The sequence below is a fragment of the Marmota marmota genome, unplaced genomic scaffold, assembly GCF_001458135.2.
Source record: "Marmota marmota marmota unplaced genomic scaffold, marMar, whole genome shotgun sequence".
NCBI lineage: Eukaryota > Metazoa > Chordata > Mammalia > Rodentia > Sciuridae > Marmota > Marmota marmota.
In genome coordinates this window covers 8266239-8285756 of record NW_026000142.1, presented here as the reverse complement: position 1 = coordinate 8285756, position 19518 = coordinate 8266239, and the positions used below count along the sequence as shown (strand labels likewise).

At 34.5% G+C, this 19518-nt stretch overlaps 1 pseudogene; it reads right to left on the bottom strand.

The window, feature by feature from the left end:
* Positions 1–9651: 9651 nt before the first annotated feature.
* Positions 9652–10320, bottom strand: LOC125611342 (annotated as a pseudogene).
* Positions 10321–19518: the final 9198 nt, after the last annotated feature.

The following is a 19518-nucleotide window of genomic DNA, read 5'->3' as shown; positions in this document are numbered from 1 at the left end:
TTTTTTTTTTTTTTTTTTTTTTTTTTTTTTTTTAGTTTTAGTTTTATCCCAGATTTCTTGCTGGCACACTGTGAGCACTTGATGAGTATGAGTTACACTATCAGCAATGACAGACAGCTCTCCTTATGCACCTGTATCTGCTCTGTGTACTAACAACATTCACCTTTACCGGGTGTAATGCTGATTAGAGGGTTCTCCAGGCTTTCAACTGTTCTTCTCTTTCAAAAATGTTTTTAATTGCATAAGAAATGCATAAATATCTTCTCTTGCTTTAAACAATCCACTGCTACAAGTCTGTAAGGCCACTTTTAAATTTCTACTCCATCACAGATTCTTCTCCAACGGCAACCTATACATTGATTTTGATGATTTTTCTTTCATATTTTGTGTTTTATGTCTATGTGTCAATTGACATGTATGTGTATTTGTCATTTAGTGTTCAATATCCATGTGATCAGTAGTGATGGCCCTTGTCTCATTTCTGGTATTAGTAATTTGTGTCTTTTACTTCCCACCCCTTCATTTCTGGCTAGAGGTTGACCAATGTTATTTATTTATTTTTTGGGGGGTAGTGGGGATTGAACTCAGGGGCACTTGACCACTGAGCCACATCCCCAGCCCTATTTTGTGTTTTATTTAGAGACAGGGTCTCACTGAGTTGCTTAGTGCCTCGCTATTGCTGAGACTGGCTTTGAACTCTATCCTCCTATCTCGGCCTCCCTACCCGCTGGGATTACAGGCCTGCGCCTCCACACCTGACTCCAATGTTATTTTAGGGAACTAGATTTTGTTGATTTTCTCTATTGATTTCATGTTAATTGATTTCTGCTCTAACTTTTTTCCTTCTACTTGCTTTTTATAATGCTCTTTTTTTAGTGTCCTGAGGCAGAATCTTATATTATTGATTATAGAGTTTTATTCTTATCTAATACATGTATTCAGTGCTAAAGATTACCCTCTAAGTCTTGCCTTCACTCAGAACTTTTTGTTGTTGTTGTTTTATCGTGGTACTGGGGATTGAACCCAGGGCCTTGAGCATAGTAGGCAAGTGATCTAGCCACACCTCAAGCTCCTAGCATACAAATTTTGATGTTATTTTTAAAATTTTAATTCAGTTAAAAATATTTACTTTTTATCTCAGAGATATGTTTCTGAGCATCTTAATCAATCAACCAGCTAATTATTTTATTAATGTCATTTATTTTTACTATGTGACAAGGTTACCAATGTGATTTTTTAGAAATTTTAGAAGAATTCTTTCTCAGTCTTGCATTTATATTTATCTGCCTATCTTTTAGCATATACTTAGCTAAGACTTGTATATAAAATGAGACCAGAAATTTTCTATTTGAAACCATTTTTAATTAAGATAATCATTTATATAATATGAGGTGGTCATTGTTTAACAGGTGGGATTTCTAGATGCTGTAGTTAATTTAAATAAAAACCATGTCATTTGTTTTATATATAATTTTATTTCTGAATGAACAATATCACAATTGTTTACACTGAAAATATTGTTGACTTGTTAAAATTTTCTGAAAATGAAATAAAGAGATATGAGTATACACAGATCATACAGAACAATTTTAGCTGATATCATTATATGAAAGAATAAAAGGTTAATTTTTATTAAATTCATATGTACTTCTATGAACAATAAAGGAGACAAAATATTTGTAATGAAGAAAACTTTTTTAACATTTATTTTTTTAGTTGTAGGTGGACACAATAACTTTATTTTTAAGTGGTGCTGAGGACTGAACCCAGTGCCTCATGCATGCTAGGCAAGTGCTCTACCACTGAGCCAAAACCCCAGTCCAAAGAAGACATTTTATAGTGGAGAAAGTGAGACAAAGAAAGTAGAAAGAGAACAGCAGATAAGAAATCAGGACAGAAGGGTAAGTACCCAACTTGATTTTAAGCATCTACTCACCTATTATAAACATGGGAGAATTTTTAGTAAAACAATGCTTGCATTTTGAATAAGATTTTATTTTCAATTAAAGATTGAAGAAGACAGAAGTTATTTTTAGGTGGTCCTGAAAGAAACAACAAAAATTATTAGTTTATTAAAAGTGAGCTTTTAAACTGAATGGGAATAATAACCTGAAGTCGAATAGGAATCTTCAATATCTTTCAGAACTACGCACATATAAATATGGCATTTGCCAGTAAGTGGATGGAGCTGGAGAATTTCATGCTAAGAGAAATGAGCCAAGCCCAAAGAACCAAAGTCTAAATGTTTTCTCTGATATGCAGATGCTAATGCACAATAAGGTGAGGGGGGGGTGGGAAAATAGAGGTACTTTGGATAAGAAAGAATGGAGTGAATAGAGGGGAGAGGGAATGGGGGTAGGAAGGACAGTAGAATGAATCAGACATTATTAACCTATGTATATATATGATTACAAGACTGATGTAACTCTACATCATGTACAACCAGAAGAATGGGAAGTTACACTTTATTTATGTATGATGTGTAAAATGCATTCTACTGTCAGCTATAATTAAAACAAATTAAAAACGTATACACATGTGCTACAAAGGAGTCAAAGGATTCCAAATGTACTGACAGCAATCAAGTAGAAAAACTCTGCCCAGAGACCAGGTGTTCATAAACCTGAGTGCACAGGTAAACTTACTGATATTGATACTATCTTGATTGATAACAACATGAAACATAGTAAGATGTTTGTCTAAAGGACCTGAAATAATGGGCAGACTGAAACACAACAATGAAAAGCTAACTATTTTGCAAGCAAATAGTCTATGTACAAATCTAGGTAAATCAATCTCACCCTCACTTAACCAAAGATGTCAAACACCAGTATCAGAATACTAGCTGATTTTAACCATTTTCCAAAGGAAAAACTGTTGCTAAAAATCCCACATATTTGGCATGCTCTGTTCTCTATGGCCCTTCATTTCTCCTCCTTCTTTCATTCTATCTCCTTTGTTTAGTACTGTTCTTTGGAGTCTGCAGAAGGGGAGAGGGAATGAAAGAGAAATACATTTATTTTTATATCCTTATGGAAGTTTGTGCAGCATACAGTTTATTATAAAACAAAACTTAATAAGAATATTAATTGGTTATAGCTGAATGGAGAAGTTATATTGATTTCTGTTTTCCTCCTTATTCTTTTTTTCAATTTGCCAAATGTTTTACAGTGATTATATACCTCTATAGTCATAAGCAAACAAATATAAAATGTGTTTATCTATTTCATTCCAAGTAGACATTTTTATGGTTCTATGATTCCTTTGTAATTTTGATTATTATACCATTGTAAAAAGTACAACAATTAGTTATACTTTTATATTTTATATTGTTATTATATTTTATATAAATTGATAAGCAATTAGTTCAACAATTATTTAAGGGACTCTAAATAAATTGCTTGACTTCAAAATTCATTTAACTGTCAGCAACTGTGGCAAATTGAGAACTAACTCTGTCAACATGAAGATTAAATTAAAGGTTTTAGACATTTCTAGCAGTCAGAGAAATACAAATCAAAACAACACTGAGATTTCACCTCATTTCAGTCAGAATGGCAATTATCAAGAATAAAAATAATAATAAATGCTGGCAAGAATGTGGGGAAAAAGGTACACTCATACATTGTTGGTGAACTGAAAGTTAGTTCAACCACTCTGGAAAGCAGTATGGAGATTCCTCAAAAAAAAAAAAAAAACTAGGAATGATGCAACCACAATATGACCCAGCTACCCCACTTCTTGATATTTATTCAAAAGAATTAAAATCAGCATACTATAGTGATACATGCACACCAATGTTTATAGCAGTGCAATTCACAATATCCAAGATATGAAACCAACACAGGTACTCATTGATTGCTGAATGTACTAAGAAAATGTGGTTGTGTGTGTGTGTGTGTGTGTTATGTATATAATACATAAAATATATTATATATAAAATAGAGTTTTACTTAGCCATAAAGAAAAATGAAATTATGGCATTTGCCCATAAATGAATGGAATTGAAGAACATCATGCTAAGTGAAATGAGCCAAACTCAGAAAGTTAAGGGTCCAGTGTTCTTTCTCATATGCTGAAACTGAAGCTAAAGCAAAGGAGAAAAAATGTGGAGGACAGTTTCCATGAAAGTAGAGGGAAGATCAGTGCAATAGAAGGAGATTGAGGGGAAGGAGGTGGGAGGAGGGATGGAAAAGGGGAGGAAATGCAGAATGAATTTGACAAAAATTACACTACGCTCCGTATATAAAAATACCACAGTGAAGTCTATCTTTATATGTATCTACAAAGCACCAATTAAAGATACATAAATGAGTGGAAGGTAGACCAGTAGAGTAGAAGAAAAGGGATAGGGGAAGGGATAAGGAAGAGGGCCACCAGGGTAAAATAAAAAATAAAAGTTTTCTTTGGAAGGAACAGTAAAAGGAAGTTCTATGCCTCAGAGGGCTATTTATGAAGGTCTTTACAATTTTTTAAAATTCTAGCCAGGCACAGTGGTACAAGCCTACAATCCCAGTTATTCCGGAGGCAGAGGCAGGAGGATCCTGAGTTCAAACCAGCCTCCTCAGCAATGGCGAGGCACTAAGCAACTCAGTGAGACCTGTCTCTAAATAAAATACAAAACAGAACTCAGGATGTTGCTCAGTGGTCGAGTGCCGTGGAGTTCAAACCCCAGTAACCCCCTCCCCCAATTATTTTAAATTCTAAAAATTTACAGAGGTGGAGAAAAAGTGAGGACTGAGTTTGAAAAATTCTGAGTGGGGTTGAAATGAAATACAGTTTATCGTGGTTTTGTAAGTATAGGGCAGAACACTTTTAGCATCCAAAAAGTTGAGATAATTCTATTACACTAATAAAATGTGAAAGAAAGAAGTTGAAAAGTGCTTTGAATTTTTCAGATCTTTTTATTACAAATGGTAAGTCAATAGATATGTTATATATATAGTTATACATGTAACTATATATATACACATATATAGTTATATATATAAAATGACACTTATATATGTAGTCATATACAATATGATTGTGTCTACGTTTATTCTGTTTTTAATCAAGTGAACTGTACTAGTTTTACCTGAAAGCAATGGTGGATAATTCTGTCACTCCTATCAGATAAAGAAGAGAGATGGGAAGTTCTTTGTGTTTTCTTTGATAAGTTGCTGTCTAGAAAATTGATAAAAAATTTCAATATCATAGCCTTTTTACACTTCAATGTTGAGCAATGTGAAACTTTTCCTTTAGTACCTGAAGTAATTATTCATTATTTGTCTCTTTGTTAAGACTAAACAACTAGTTAAACATAACTTTCTTTTCTCAGAGCCTTATATTTTTTTTCAAAGTCTAACATCCCAATATAAACAGAATCTTTTAACTAATTGGGTAGCAAATGTGAATGTAAGTATACAAACATTTGTTGATGATACTGCTACTATATCTCAGATTAGTCCTGCTTATTAAGTTAATAAGATTTATAGTTGTCCCTTCTAACAAAAATATTTTCATCATGAAATATCATTAGACACAAAAATACGTTATAAGACACACATAAATTAGATCACTGCTGTCTAATCAAGGAGATTTATTTTATAGTATCAGTAACCGTACATGTGAATGTACCAGTTTGCTAATAATTGAGCTCAAACTGACATGTACATAGATGTAGAATGGCTGTTTCCCTTTCACCTAACACTTTATTTACTGATGCTGAGAAAGCTGCACAGATCTGAATTTCTTCAACTCAACTATGAGATCCAGAGAGGTTCAGGGCGTGTAAGGGAAGATCAGGACTGACAAACTAGGATTTTTGATGGTTAAACACCCATATAAATCTTATTTCACCTACATTTTGTATTAAATAGACTTTGAGATTAGGAATTTGAAAATGAATATTTCACCCCAATGTTAGGCCCATGAAATTTAGGCACAGGTAGTGTGGTGGTCCAGGGCTATTCACAGATATTTCTGTTCTACTTCTGGGCAGAGTGAGAATGTGCTTCCTGTCCCTTTGGACTCAGGTGAGGTCACATGACTTACTCTTGGCCATGTGGCAGTTTTATTTTTTTATCCATTTTGCTAATTTTCTTTGATGGATAGGAAAGAGAGGTGGCATTTATTCTTGGTCTTTCAAACATGAAAGAAAGCACTACTTAGCATCTTAGTTTTCTGCCTCTTCTTTAATAGTGAAAATATTTAAGGCTGCACATTTACCTGAGGAACTTTCAGCAGATTTCAAATTGTGAAGTGAAATGACAGATAGAAAGTCCAGCATGAGGAAGTAACCACTTGCACTAAAGCCGACCTGGTAAAGATGAATGAATAAAGAAAATGTGGTATATATACACAATGGAATATTACTCAGCCATAAAGAAGAGTGAAATTATGGCTGGTAAATTGATGGAACTGGAGAATATCATGCTAACTGAAACAGGCCAGTCCCAAAAAACCAAAGGCAGCATGTTCTCTCTGATATGTGGAACTAAATCACAACAGAGGGGAAGATAAGAGGTTCATTGGACAAAGGGAATGAAGGGAATGGGGGGATAGGAATAGGAAAGACAGTACAATAAGTCATATTGTACATATTGTCATATTGTACATATCTTTCCTATCTGCATATATGAATACAAAACCAATATAACCCCATTATCATGTACAATCACAATAATGGGATCCTCATTGAAACAAGTTATATTTATTCTATGTGTGTATAATATTTCCAAATATACTGTCATGTTAAAAAAAAGAAATTCTAGTATGAATTAAAGTATCTTAATTCCATATTTTTTTAAAAAAGTGAACTTATTGTTCTTTTCATTGCTTTGTATATAGTTTGTAAATTTTCTTTTTTCTCTAAAATAAAAAATTTAAGAAAAAACTAGTTAATTTCTAAGACTTATGATTTGTTTTAGTTGACTTGTTCAGTGCTGTGACTAAAAGACCTCAGAAAAACAGAGGAGGAAAAGTTTATTTGGGGGCTCATGGTTTCAGCGTTCTCAGCAGGATCCATTCCTCAGGGCTTGAGATGAGGCAGAACATCATGGCAGAAGGGCGTGGTGAAGGGAAGCAGCTCACATGATGATCAGGAAGTACACAGAGAGGAAACACTTGCTAGATACAAGATAGATACCCCAAGAGATACCCTCAATGACCCACCTCCTCCAGCCACAGCCTACCTTCCTTCAGTTAGCACTCAGTTAATCCCAATCAGGGTATTAATTCACTGATTGGGTTAAGGCTCTTATAACTCAATCATTTTACCTCTGTATGTTCTTGCATTGTCTAACACATGAGCTTTGGGGGGAATATCTCACATCTAAAACATAATATGATTTATTTGGTACCTCATTTTAACTTATTTCTGATTTTACTGAAGTATTATAAAACAATGTGACCTTTAAGATACTTCTCCAAACTTACTCAGGTTTTCTTTATAGCTGGGAACATGATGAGTTTTTATAAGCCTTTTAGAATATTGACAAATTTTTTTTTAGTGAAGGGCTATCAGATATGTACACAGACACAAATACATTACCCATTAAACCATATTTTTAAAAAAATATGATATAATCCTTCAAGTTGTCTTAATTTTATCAAATCATACATTACATTCTTCTACTGTGACTCTTTTTAAGCAAATCATCTCTGTATATTGGATAATTTTTATGTTAATAAAATCTTGACTATACATTTTTCATGATTATTTTTTCTCATTGTAAAATTAACTATGTATCTTCTTCAGTGTTTTTTACTCCAATTCCACATTGTCTGATATTAATATTGCCATTTCTATTTCCTTTTTAGTTTGTCTAGTAGCTTTTTCCACTCCTAAATTTATAATCTTTTTTATTATTTTGTGTGTTTCTTGTAAAAGATTTTACAAAGTTTCAATTTTTTAAATCCAATCTGATATTCTCCACTCTTCCATGGAAGAAGTCAGTTCACTTACATTTAATGTAAGGATATGGATATTTCCTATCTCATCATGTATTCTACTTATCACTTATTTTACATTGTTGCTTCCTACTTCTTTTTATATTGGATTTATGTAGCTATGCTTCATTTTCTTCTTTATTAACTTAAACTTTAATTTACAAAAATTCTATTAATATTTAATTTTCTCTTTTTGACTTTCACCTGAAGGCACAAGAACATTACATGTTACAAATATATTCTGTTTTTTTCCTTTTTTAAAACTATCACCAATAAGATAAGAATTTTAAATAATTTCCTTTACTTACTTTTTTCCTCCATCCCTCTTAGATAAGAGTTTTAATTTCTCCTTCTCTATCTGTCCCATTCCTCACTAACTCTTGAATTTTGCAGAGTAAGTTTATTACACTTAATCTGAAATGATTAATAAAATTTCCCTTATTGTATTTCCCTTCTCTTTCTAGAGTACTTATTTCATAATTCCTCTACATGTTCTGTAGTATTACATATTCAATTGAACTCAGAGTTCAACTGAATATGTAATACTGATTTGATTTTTTACATTTTATTTGTTTATTTATTGCAGAACAGAGTTGAACCCAGAGGCCCTCTACCACTGAGCTATATCCCCAGCACTTTAAAATTTTTGAGGTAGGGTCTCACTAAGTTGCTTAGGCTGGCATCAAACTTGCAATCCTCCTGTCTCAGTCTCCCCACTAGCTGGGATGACAGGTGTGCCCCCACAGCACCCTGCTGATTTAACACTTAGACTTCAAACAAAAGCACCTTTTCTGTATATCCTTGTTTTTTTTCAAGTTTTTGTTTCTCTCATATTAAATATTCTGTTTGTATTCTGTGGCATTTATTATTGGTTTTCATTAGAATTTGCTGAGAATTTTCCTTTCTGAACACTGGCATATTTTCAAATATCTTTATTTTGCTGACAGGTGAATAACATTTCTTAGCTGCATACAGGATTCTTAGATTGAAATTCGTCTCTCTCAGTAGTACTCAGATGTATGCTACTGATTTTTAACTTCTAGGGTTGCAAATGAGAAGTTCAAAGTCAGTATAATTTTTTTCCCTTTATGGTTAGCTTGTTCTTTTTGACAGAAAACTTTGAATGTTTTCTATTTATGCTTAAAACTCAGAAACTTCCTAGAATATGTCTAAGTATATATCACTCCTCATCAATCTCCACTTTAATCTAAATATTCAGCCTTTTCTTTAGCTCAGGGATATTGTTATAGAATATGTTCTAGAAAGTAGAGGGAACTGGATATAAAATTCTGCCAGCAATTTAATACAATAGTCCCAGATGGGTAGGCTAAGGCTGACACCTAATGAGGATGAAAGCTTTGTTTTTGGGGAATTCTGGACAATTCCTGCAGAAATATTACAATCTGCATAAACCAAATTGAATTGTTATCACAAGTATTGTAAAGTTTCCTATACTAAAAGGTTTTTCTACACGCACTTCAATTCTCAGCAAGTGTGGCATAGAATACCTAAATAGAGAAAAGCGCATTCATGGAAGATATCTAACTTCTTGATATAATAATATGTACACTTCAAGATGATTACACTATTGTTACATCAAGGGCTTTCTGCAACTACACAGTGGTGGTTATGGAAAATGTGGCCCCTGGTATCAACAGCTAGAAAGCAGCCACTACCTTTTATGTGTTCCCTTTTTGCACTTTTTCTCAATTTTCTTAATCAACGTTGTTGTTATTGCCGCTTCTTAGCAAAACTGGTTAAAAACAAAATTGTAATCATTGAACATAGCACTCTGGCAATCACAATGTTTATAACCTTCAATCTTCTGGGGTGAAGAAAGTACTGTGCAATATTTAGAATTCTGATTGACAAACAAGGTGGTTATAAATTTTCCTGGCTTGAAGACTCCCACAACTTTCCTGATCCAATCATCATGAGAGGTCTGACTTCAGTTTGTTTTAACATAACATAATTCTAGTTTTGGCATGATGTGACTAATCCAATGAGTTCCATCTGATTTCATTCCATTTACTGAATACCCTCAACACCATCTATTATGCAGACCTGATTCATAACTGCTGGGTCAAGCTCACCCATCAAAACTTCCAGGGTTTGATTGAGATGACTGGTGTATGTTCCATACAATATGTTGCTCTGTTTGGGAAAATTGCATGAAGAAGCTTTATTTCTCCTTGGAAATTCTGGTGCAGGTATCCTTGGTAAGAAAGCTTCATGAAATTCTCACAAGAATAAAAGAAGCTTTGAACTGAGTCAAACCCACTGTAATCCCTAGCAAGCTTCAACAGGGGAACCAGTGCTTTCAGCAAGAGGGTGGCACCACATGTCTTCCAAATGAAATGTCTCCTGGAGACAAACATGCTACTCTGAGTACATAAGCATCCTCCTGCTTGTCAGTTTTTGTCACACTTAGGATTTAACATTGCACATCCTTTAAAAATACATCCTACTCAGATCTCGGGATAGTGTGAAGATGTCCAGATCCTTGGTTTGCAACCGGCTGCTGCCAAGAGAATCAAGCCTCCAGCAGTTTCTTGGTCTCTCCGGGAAAATGTGCAGCTTCTCTCACTATGAGATTAGTGTGCAACCAAAAACCACAGAGAATCAACTAAATTAAATCTCTTTTCCCACTGCTGCAAGATTGTTCCAGCTGTGTTATGAAAGTTCAGGTTCCTTTTTTCCTATAATTTTATATTAACATTTTTAAAAAGGCTTAATAATTGTGTGTGTGTGTGTGTGTGTGTGTGTGTGTGTGTGAGAGAGAGAGAGAGAGAGAGAGAGAGAGAGAGCAACTGTTGAACAAGAGTCTGTTAGAGGTAGAATTCAATCTTCTAATAGTCTGATGCTTTCTGGTTAGAGAGAGTAGAGGGAGCACCAGTTAATGTCACTAACCATACTGTTGTGTAAGGCTCTAGTGGTTTCATTTATCTCTCTCATGGAACAGTTTTTATTTCCATGTTAAGTTTCCTGAATATATCATCCAATTCCCTCAACTATTCTCTAAAGCACGCACTCTCTCTCTTTTCCTTTGCTTTGTGCTTTGAGATAGGTCACAGGTTGAAATGTGTCCTGCAAAAGGATATGCTGAAATCCCAACCAACGGTGCCTATGACTTTGACTTTATTTGGAAAAAGAGTCTTTGCAGATGTACCTGAGGTGTGTGGGCCCTGCATCCCTTGAGTAGTATCCTTATAGGAAGAGGGAAATTTGGAAACACAGAGACACAAAGGAGAAGAGAGCCAGGCATGGAAGAAGCAGAAATTGGAATGATGCAGCTTTAAGTCTAGGGATGCCAAGTACTGCCAGCAAGTACACGAGGCTAGGAAGAGGCAAGGAAGAATCTTCCTTCAGGGCCTGCAGAGAGAGCACCACCCTGCTGACACCTTGATTTTGGACTTGGCCTCCAGAACTGTGAAAGAATATAGTTCTGTTTTTTTAGGCTCCCAATTCATTGTCACTTGTTATGACAGCTATGGGACAGGAACACAAGATAGTTATTCCACTCGATGTTCCAGATCTGCTTGGAATATTCAATTTGTCTAATTCATTTTATTTATGGGATATTTAATTAAGAGTTATGTATTCATCACTATTCAGAAAGTTCACAGAATATTTTAAGGCTTCTACTTGAATCTCCTTAAATTATATTATATTTTTATAATTTGGGTTCTTATTCTGTCTTATTGAACAACTGTATTTCATTCAGCATTTGCTCTTTTTGTTCTATTTTTTTTTTATTTCTGGGTGCTAGTTTCCCTTGCATGCTATTTTTGCTTATTGGCTAACCAGGGCTCAAGTCTGTTGATTCTGGGGTACCCTAAGTGGTGGCAGTCTTACTGGTGATGATGGGCAAAGAGACCTCTATTCCTGAAGGCTAATGATGATGGAGTAGGCAGGGAGCCATTTATCTGCTACGGTTCTTGGTGGAAGCTTCTCTGAAATTTGGTCTTCCTGTATCCTTCCTCTAGCATCAGGAGCAGGGTAGCCTTAGCTCACCCATTCAGTAACTTTTTGGCCTCTTGAAAGTCAGAAAGATGGGCTTGCTCATGCAGGACAAATAATTATCCTTCTGTGAGGGTCCCTACTTGCCAAGGTCAAGCACTTCCCAGGATCTTCTATTTTATGGTCCTTATTTGGAACTTGGCTCCACTCTCCAGGTGTTTTTCCAACCAAGAGGAGAAAAACTTCACACTAATTCTCCCTCTTGCACCTCAGCAGAGTTACTGGTTATACCTATAGTTTTTAAACTGTCTTATTTCTAAATGTTCAGGCAGTTAGAATAAGTAGAGTTCAATCAATATACACACATGCATATCTAAAAATAAATATGTGCTAATTTTGGCATTGGAGACTGATTACCAACCAAAATCTTAAACGTGGGCCACCACAGAGGAATAGGATATAAAGTAATATGGAGTAGTTAACTAAAGAATAGGTAGAAAATATGAGAGTATTTATTGAAGCATCTGTTTTATAAACTCAATATTCTAGCCTCTCTGTTTTTATAAATAAATAAATTTTGCTTCTTTCTTTTAACATGAAAGAATTTTAGTTCTTATAATTTAAAAAGTCTCTTGAGAATAATGCAGTTTTAAAGATAATCTAAAGGTTTTATTAGGGTTTTAGTATATAATTTCCTGGAACACTTTTTAAGAATATATAGGTTGTAATTCAAATACCTACCACTTGTGGGTAAGATTTTAGTTTGTTGCTCAGTGGATATAGTTGGATTTTCTTCTTCTATAGTATGATCATCATCTAAAAACAAGTTTTAATCTTTAGTTGGATCAAGATGGCAAATTTTTATAATTTTTCCAACCTCCAAATGAGAAATGTATATACATATGTGAAATATACATTTCTAAAATAGCCAGCCCCAGAAAACAATAAGAAGGATCAAAAAAAATTTTGGAAATACCTGAGAATAAAAAGCAAGCTAGATCAAATCTCTGGGAAATTATATCCCAAAATAAGCCCCAGAGAGAAGATTGCTAGAGATGTAGGGATAGTTTCAGGAAAATGTCATTTGAAGTCAAAGGATATAGGGAATTAGCAGTCATGGGGTCAATTTTAGGTGGTCAAGTGGCAATTGCCTTTAGAGCACTGACCCTCCCTGCTTGCTCCTGCTGAGTGGAGTGTGTCACCTTGTTGGGGACTCTGTGCTTTCTTTTTTCTGGAGGTGGGTAGAGGTGGGGACTTCTGATAAGGGCTATCTTCCTATATATTGAATGAAACTATCCCTGCCCATATCAACAAGACTGGCAGTGGCTTAGGAACTTTTATATAAGTTTTACTGCTTGCCACCCCTCTGGAAATGAGTCCCACTCCCAGAAGACACCTAGGCCCTTTTCAGCTGAAGTATGCCTTGCCTTCCCCCCCAATTCTCAGAAGCAGGCCAAATAGAAGATCCAGACTGTAGGATTCAAAAATGGGAGGAGGCGGCAGGAATTCCCTTTCCTTATGACCCTGTGAACTTACTTTAGCCAGACTAACATGTAAGGCTTCCTCTGTATCAAATTACCCTATGCATTTTCTGCAAATTAGTCTATTGGACTTGGTTGTTCAAAAAATATGAATGTGTTTCTTGTGAATAGTATTCCTATGAAGCTTTAAAAACAGAACAAAGGAATATGAATATCAGTGTAAACTGAAGTCAGACCCAGTCAAGTGAAGCATAAAGATGTTAAGAATTAAGCAATGGTTTTTTCCTCTTCTTTTAAAAAAATGTCTGCTCAGAGGACATACTAATTGTTCTATTCTCTGTAACTATACCCAAGAGTCATATCAGTTCTGTCTACCCATTAATCTCTGTATATATCTGGAGGATAGTATTCTCTTTCTGTTCATCAGGAAACTAACCCAGGTGAGGCATTTCACTAGATCTGGGATTCACCAGTCAAGAAAATGCTTAGATATAGCATGAGGCTATAGGCCTCATCTGAGAAAGAAGTCTTTCCTCACTATGGGAAAACCCAACAGCCATCAAAGTGAATTAGTCATACATGGTAAACATCTGATCATGTGATCTGCAGGGAGCAGTAAAGGGCTTAGCAGGAATGTGTCTGTCTACCAACCAGAGGACAAACTTCATTTAAGATGAATGACAAAAAGTAACAGAATGAAGATTAATTTCTTTTCAGTTTGTCTAATCTTAATTCTTGCTTTTGCATTTTGGCAAATTTCTTTTTTTCTCTTTAATGATTCAAGAGACCTTTTAGTCACAAAAGCACTGTACCCATTTCCCAGCCCAGCACCACACAGATGGGTGTGTTTGTCCGGTTTCCATCCCTCTGCTAAATAATGGTTTCAAAAAATGTCATCTGAAGAGAGTATGAAGACTAAGTGGAGGAAGACCACATACCTTAAGACTAAGATTCACAGGCAGAAAATTGAAAGGTAGGATGACTAGATTTTAGGAACCACATGTTAGGGTCAAGCCAGGCTTTGAGATCCTTGATGAGATCTGGTAAATTTGAAAGAATCTGATGATATTTCGGCAAATTGAACAAAAATATTGCATTGAATGGTTTATTTTATTTACCGGCTCTCCCAAATCCATTTTTACTTCCTAACGGCATGCTAACTTCCTGTTAGCATTTTTTTATAGGCTTTATTAAACAACCCCTGACTGGGAGAATGTTGTTCTGATGACTTCACTAGAGAAGCTGCAATGACATCAGAGGGCATTTACTTAGACCTGAGGTTTAGTTCAGTGCTGTTCCCTGGAGTGGCTGATGGCAAGAGCCCATGTGCTTGATGTCTGAAGGGCGTGGATGACTTTCACACAAAGGTGCTTGTATTAGTTTGATAAGGCTGTCAAAGTGCCATAGACGAGGTGGCTGAATAGCAGAAACATATTTCCTCACACTTCTGAAGGCTAAGAGTCCAGATCAGGATGTTATAAGGGCTGGTTTATTCTGAAGTCTCTCCTTGATTTGTAGATGTTCATCTTCATCCTGAGTCTTCACGGTCTTTCCTCTGCCCTTGGGTATGCCCTAATTTCTTCCTATAGAGCCACCAGTTTTACCATATTAGGGCCATTCCATATGACCTCATATTACCTTAATCACCTTGTTACAGACTCTGTCTCTAAATACAATCCCATTCTGGGGTACTGGGAGTCAGGACTGCAACATACGATTTGAGGGTAAAACAACTGAGCCTAGAAGAGCAGTCTTCTCTATAGTAGAGGTTGCTCAAGTGGAGTGAGCAGCTCTGTCATACAAAACTGGCCGTGGTTAGAGTCAAGACCACAATTTATTGGCAGAGTGAAAAGGACAGAAGAGCTTAGAAGTCTATACAATCTGAAATTGCTTAAGCATTATCTCTAAAGCAAGATGGATTAATAAAATTTATGAACTTTTTTTAAGTGCAATATTTGGGCAATCACTAAATGTTCTTCATTCTTCAGGTTGTTACTAATTATAAGGTTAGGAGTAGAGGACTGATGTTGGGTAAGCTGATCAAATAAAATCTACTGACCTTCAACCCCCACCAGCTGCCTACCTTGTAATCTGGAATACTTCCTTACAGGGAGAAGAAGAGCCTTTACAACCTGAGCTGGGCTTCCCACTTTGTGAGGGAATGCCTTTGCCTGTTCCAAGCTTGATGCGTACTCCTTTGTTCTGCTTAAGCGTGGATATCTACCAATCACATGGTATTGGCCAAGCACACTATTGATTCTGCTCCAGTGGGGAGGGAACTGACCCTTTTGCCTGTGGCGAAAAGGATAAGTACAGACCATCTCTCTGGTGGCTGCTGGCAAGACCCACTGGTCCTTGGGAACCAGTGCTTAGTATTGAACCTGATCTCACTCTGCCTCTTCTGTATGTGCGTGAAGCCTCATTTAGTGACAGAGCCCAAGACCTGTCTTTTTCAGTGACCCTGACACTTGAGTACCAGGATTGGGCAGACATGTTGGGACTATGCTGCTGGTGGCAGCCACTGCTGTGCCAGTGGCTGTTCTCATGCAATGGGACTCCTCCCCTGAAGTGGGAAGAGGTGCTACTTGCCCAACACCTGTATTTTATTTTTTACTATTTTTGGAAGATAAAGTACTTTATATAATATCTATCTTCTGTGTGTAAAATTGGGTAAAGTAGTTACAATGGCTAAATCTACTGCTAAAATATCCTACCACAAAGCTAAGAGTTGTCCCTTATACTCTAGGCTCATTTAGAGTGGTGTCTGTTTTCCCATGAGACTCTTTGGTTACTAGGTCAACTCAAAAATCATTCAAAAAACACTAAAAAAATCTATTATGTGAAATAATTCTGAAATACTATGATGTGTCTCAATATAACAGCTTTTATTAAAATATATATGTAAAATTAGAAATAATTATGTATAAGACTAAAATTATTAACAAAATAAATAACACTCACAATTAATGATATTTACTGAAATACTTCTTAGAAAGCAAAACTTTCTTTTTTTATGTCCTTGTAACAATTTAACTTTTATTGTTCTTAATTTCAGATATCTCTCTGTCTCACACACATATATACACCAATGTATGTATATATGTGTGTGTATATATGTGTGTGTGTATATATATATATATATATATATATATATATATATATATATACATATATACACACACACACACAAACACACACACACACAGTTTTCTGAGGCACTTCCATGCCTCAGAAATTCATAAAGCCTCCTTAATAGCTATATGAATTTATATTCTTACCAATAGTGAACAGGGTTCTCTTATCTCTCTTTGATACCTGTTATTATTATTTTATCATAGCCATTATTACTGATATGAACTGATATCTAGTGGTTTTAAATGGCCTCTCCCTAATGATTAGAGATGATGAGCATTTTTTCCATATATTTTTTGGTCCTTTGTATGTCTTCTTTTGAGAAATATCTTTTTTGGTTCATTGTCCCCCCCTCTTTTTATTGCATTATTTTCTTGCTATTTAGTTGTTTGAATTCCTTCTATCTTTTGGATATTAGCCCTTTATTAGCGGTATCATTTGGAACTATTTTCTCCCAGTCTAGAAGTTGTATCTTCACCCATGTTTCCTTTGCTCTGCAGAATCTTCTCAGTTTGATGCAATCCCAATTGTTTATTTTTCCATTTGATGCCTGGACTTTATGGTCATAGCCAAAAAGTCATTACTAGTACAAATGTCAATTCCCACTATACAATATGTTCTCGTCTAGGAGTTTTGCAGTGTCAAGTCTTACATTTGAAAGTCTTTTATCAATTTCAAGTTAATTTTTGCATATGAGGTAAGGGTCCAATTTCTCTTTCTTTCTTTTGCCCTCCCTCCCTCCTTTCCTTCTTTCTTTTTTTTTTTTTTTTGCATGTGAATCTCCAGTTTTCCCAACACCATTTAGTAAGGACACTGTTCTTTTCCAAGTGTATATTTTTGGCTCCCTTTTCAAAACTTAGGTATATATTCATGTGTGAATTTACTTTGAAGCTATTTGTTCCATTGATCCATGTGCCTGATTTTATGCCAATACTGTACTATTTTGATTATAATATCTTTGTAATATAATTTAAAATCTGGAAGTCTGATGCCTCTAACTTCCCCCGCCCCCCATGTTTAAGATTTGTCTACTTAGGGTCTTCTGTGGTTCTATATAAGTTTTAGAATTTTTAAATTTCTGTCAAAAATGTTATTGAAATTTTGATAGGAATTGCATTGAATCTATAGATAGATTTGGGTTTTATGGAGATTTTAACAATACCAATTTTTTTTTCTGACCCTGACACTATAAAACTCCTAGAAGAGAAACTAGTGGGAAAGCTCCTTGATATTTGTCTTGTTAATGATTTTCTGGCTATGACCCATGGACACAGGGTATCATTCCATTTTGTCTAATTTCTTTCATCAGTGTTTTATAGATTTCATTGTGTAGATCTTTCACCTCCTTGCTTAAATTTCTTCCTAAATATTTTATTGTTTTTGATGCTATTGTAAATGATTTTTTTTTAAATTTCTTTTAAGATAATCACTAGTGTACAGAAATGCAAATAAGTTTTCCATGTTCATTTATTACTCTGCTAATTTATTGAGTTTACTAGTTCTAACAGTTTCTTAGTGCCTTTAGGGTTTCTATGAATAAGACCATGTTATCTATAAATAGAAATATTCCTCCTTCCTTTCCATTTAGATAATTTTTAATTCTTTTTCTTACCTATTGCAATAGCAAGTACTACAGAACTATGTTGAATAGAAATGATGAGAATGGGCACCCTTATCTTTGTCCTGATCACAGAAAATTTTTCAGCTTCTCACCAGAAAGTATGGTATCTGTGGAATTGTTGTATATAGTCTTTATTGTGTTGAGGGACATTTATTCTATAATCCAATTTACTTGTTTAATTGTAAAAGTGTGTTGATTTTCTTAAATGCTTCTTCTATATCTATTGGGATGACTAAATGAATTTTATTAATATGGTGTACCACATTTTTTGATTTGTATATGTTAATACATTTCAGGGATAAACCCATGTGATGATAGTCTATAATTCTTTTCATGTGCTGTTGAATTTAGCTTGCTAATATTTTATCAAGAATCTTTACAATTGTGTTACTCATGGATATTGGCCTGTAATATTCTTTTCTTGTATCCCTATGTGACTTTGGTAAAAGGAATAATGGCTTAATAAAATCAGTTTGGAAGTGTCCCATCCTCTCCAATTTCTGAAACAGTTTGAGAATGATTGGTGTTAACAGACTCACCAGTAAAACTTCCAGGTCAGAGTTTTTCTTTGTTGGGAGATGTTATTTATTACCAATTTAGTCCTCTTACTTGTTATTGGTATGTTCAGATTTTCCATTTCTGTATTATTATTAATTCTTGTTGGTTTGTATATTTTTAAAAATTTATCTATTTCTTCTAGGTTATCAAATTAACTGGTGCATAATTATTTATAGTGTCATGATTTTTTAATGGTTATGCTTACTCTTTTATTTGTAATTTATTTGTGTGTCTCTTTTTCTCAGTCCATTAGCTAAGTTTTTCAATTTTTTCTTTTTAAATAAACCAACTGTATTGATCTTTTCTATTTTCTATATCCATTTCATTTCTTCAGTTGTAATCTTTATTTTTCCCTTTTTCTGCTAACTTTGTGCTTAGTTTGTTCTTTCTATATTCCTTTCAGGTGTAAAGTTAGTTTTTTTAAATTTTAAAACTTTTTTTTAAAATTTAGGAATATAGAAACTTCCCTCTTAGAATTGTGTTTACTACATCCCAAATGTTTTGGTATGTTGTTTATTTTGTCGCAGATTTTTTAAATTTCTTCTTTGATTCATTGATTGTTTAGGAATGTGTTTCTCAACTTCTACATATTTATGGTTTTTTTTCTAATTTTCTTTCTACTATTGATTTCTATTTGGTCATAAAAGATATTTGATATAACTTTAGTCTTAAGTTTTTTTTTTTTAATTTTTTATTGTGGGTTGTTCAAAACATTACAAATTTCTTGACATATCATATTCCACACTTTGATTCAAGTGGGTTATGAACTCCCACCTTCACCCCATACACAGATTGCAGAATCACATCAGTTACACATCCATTGATTTACATATT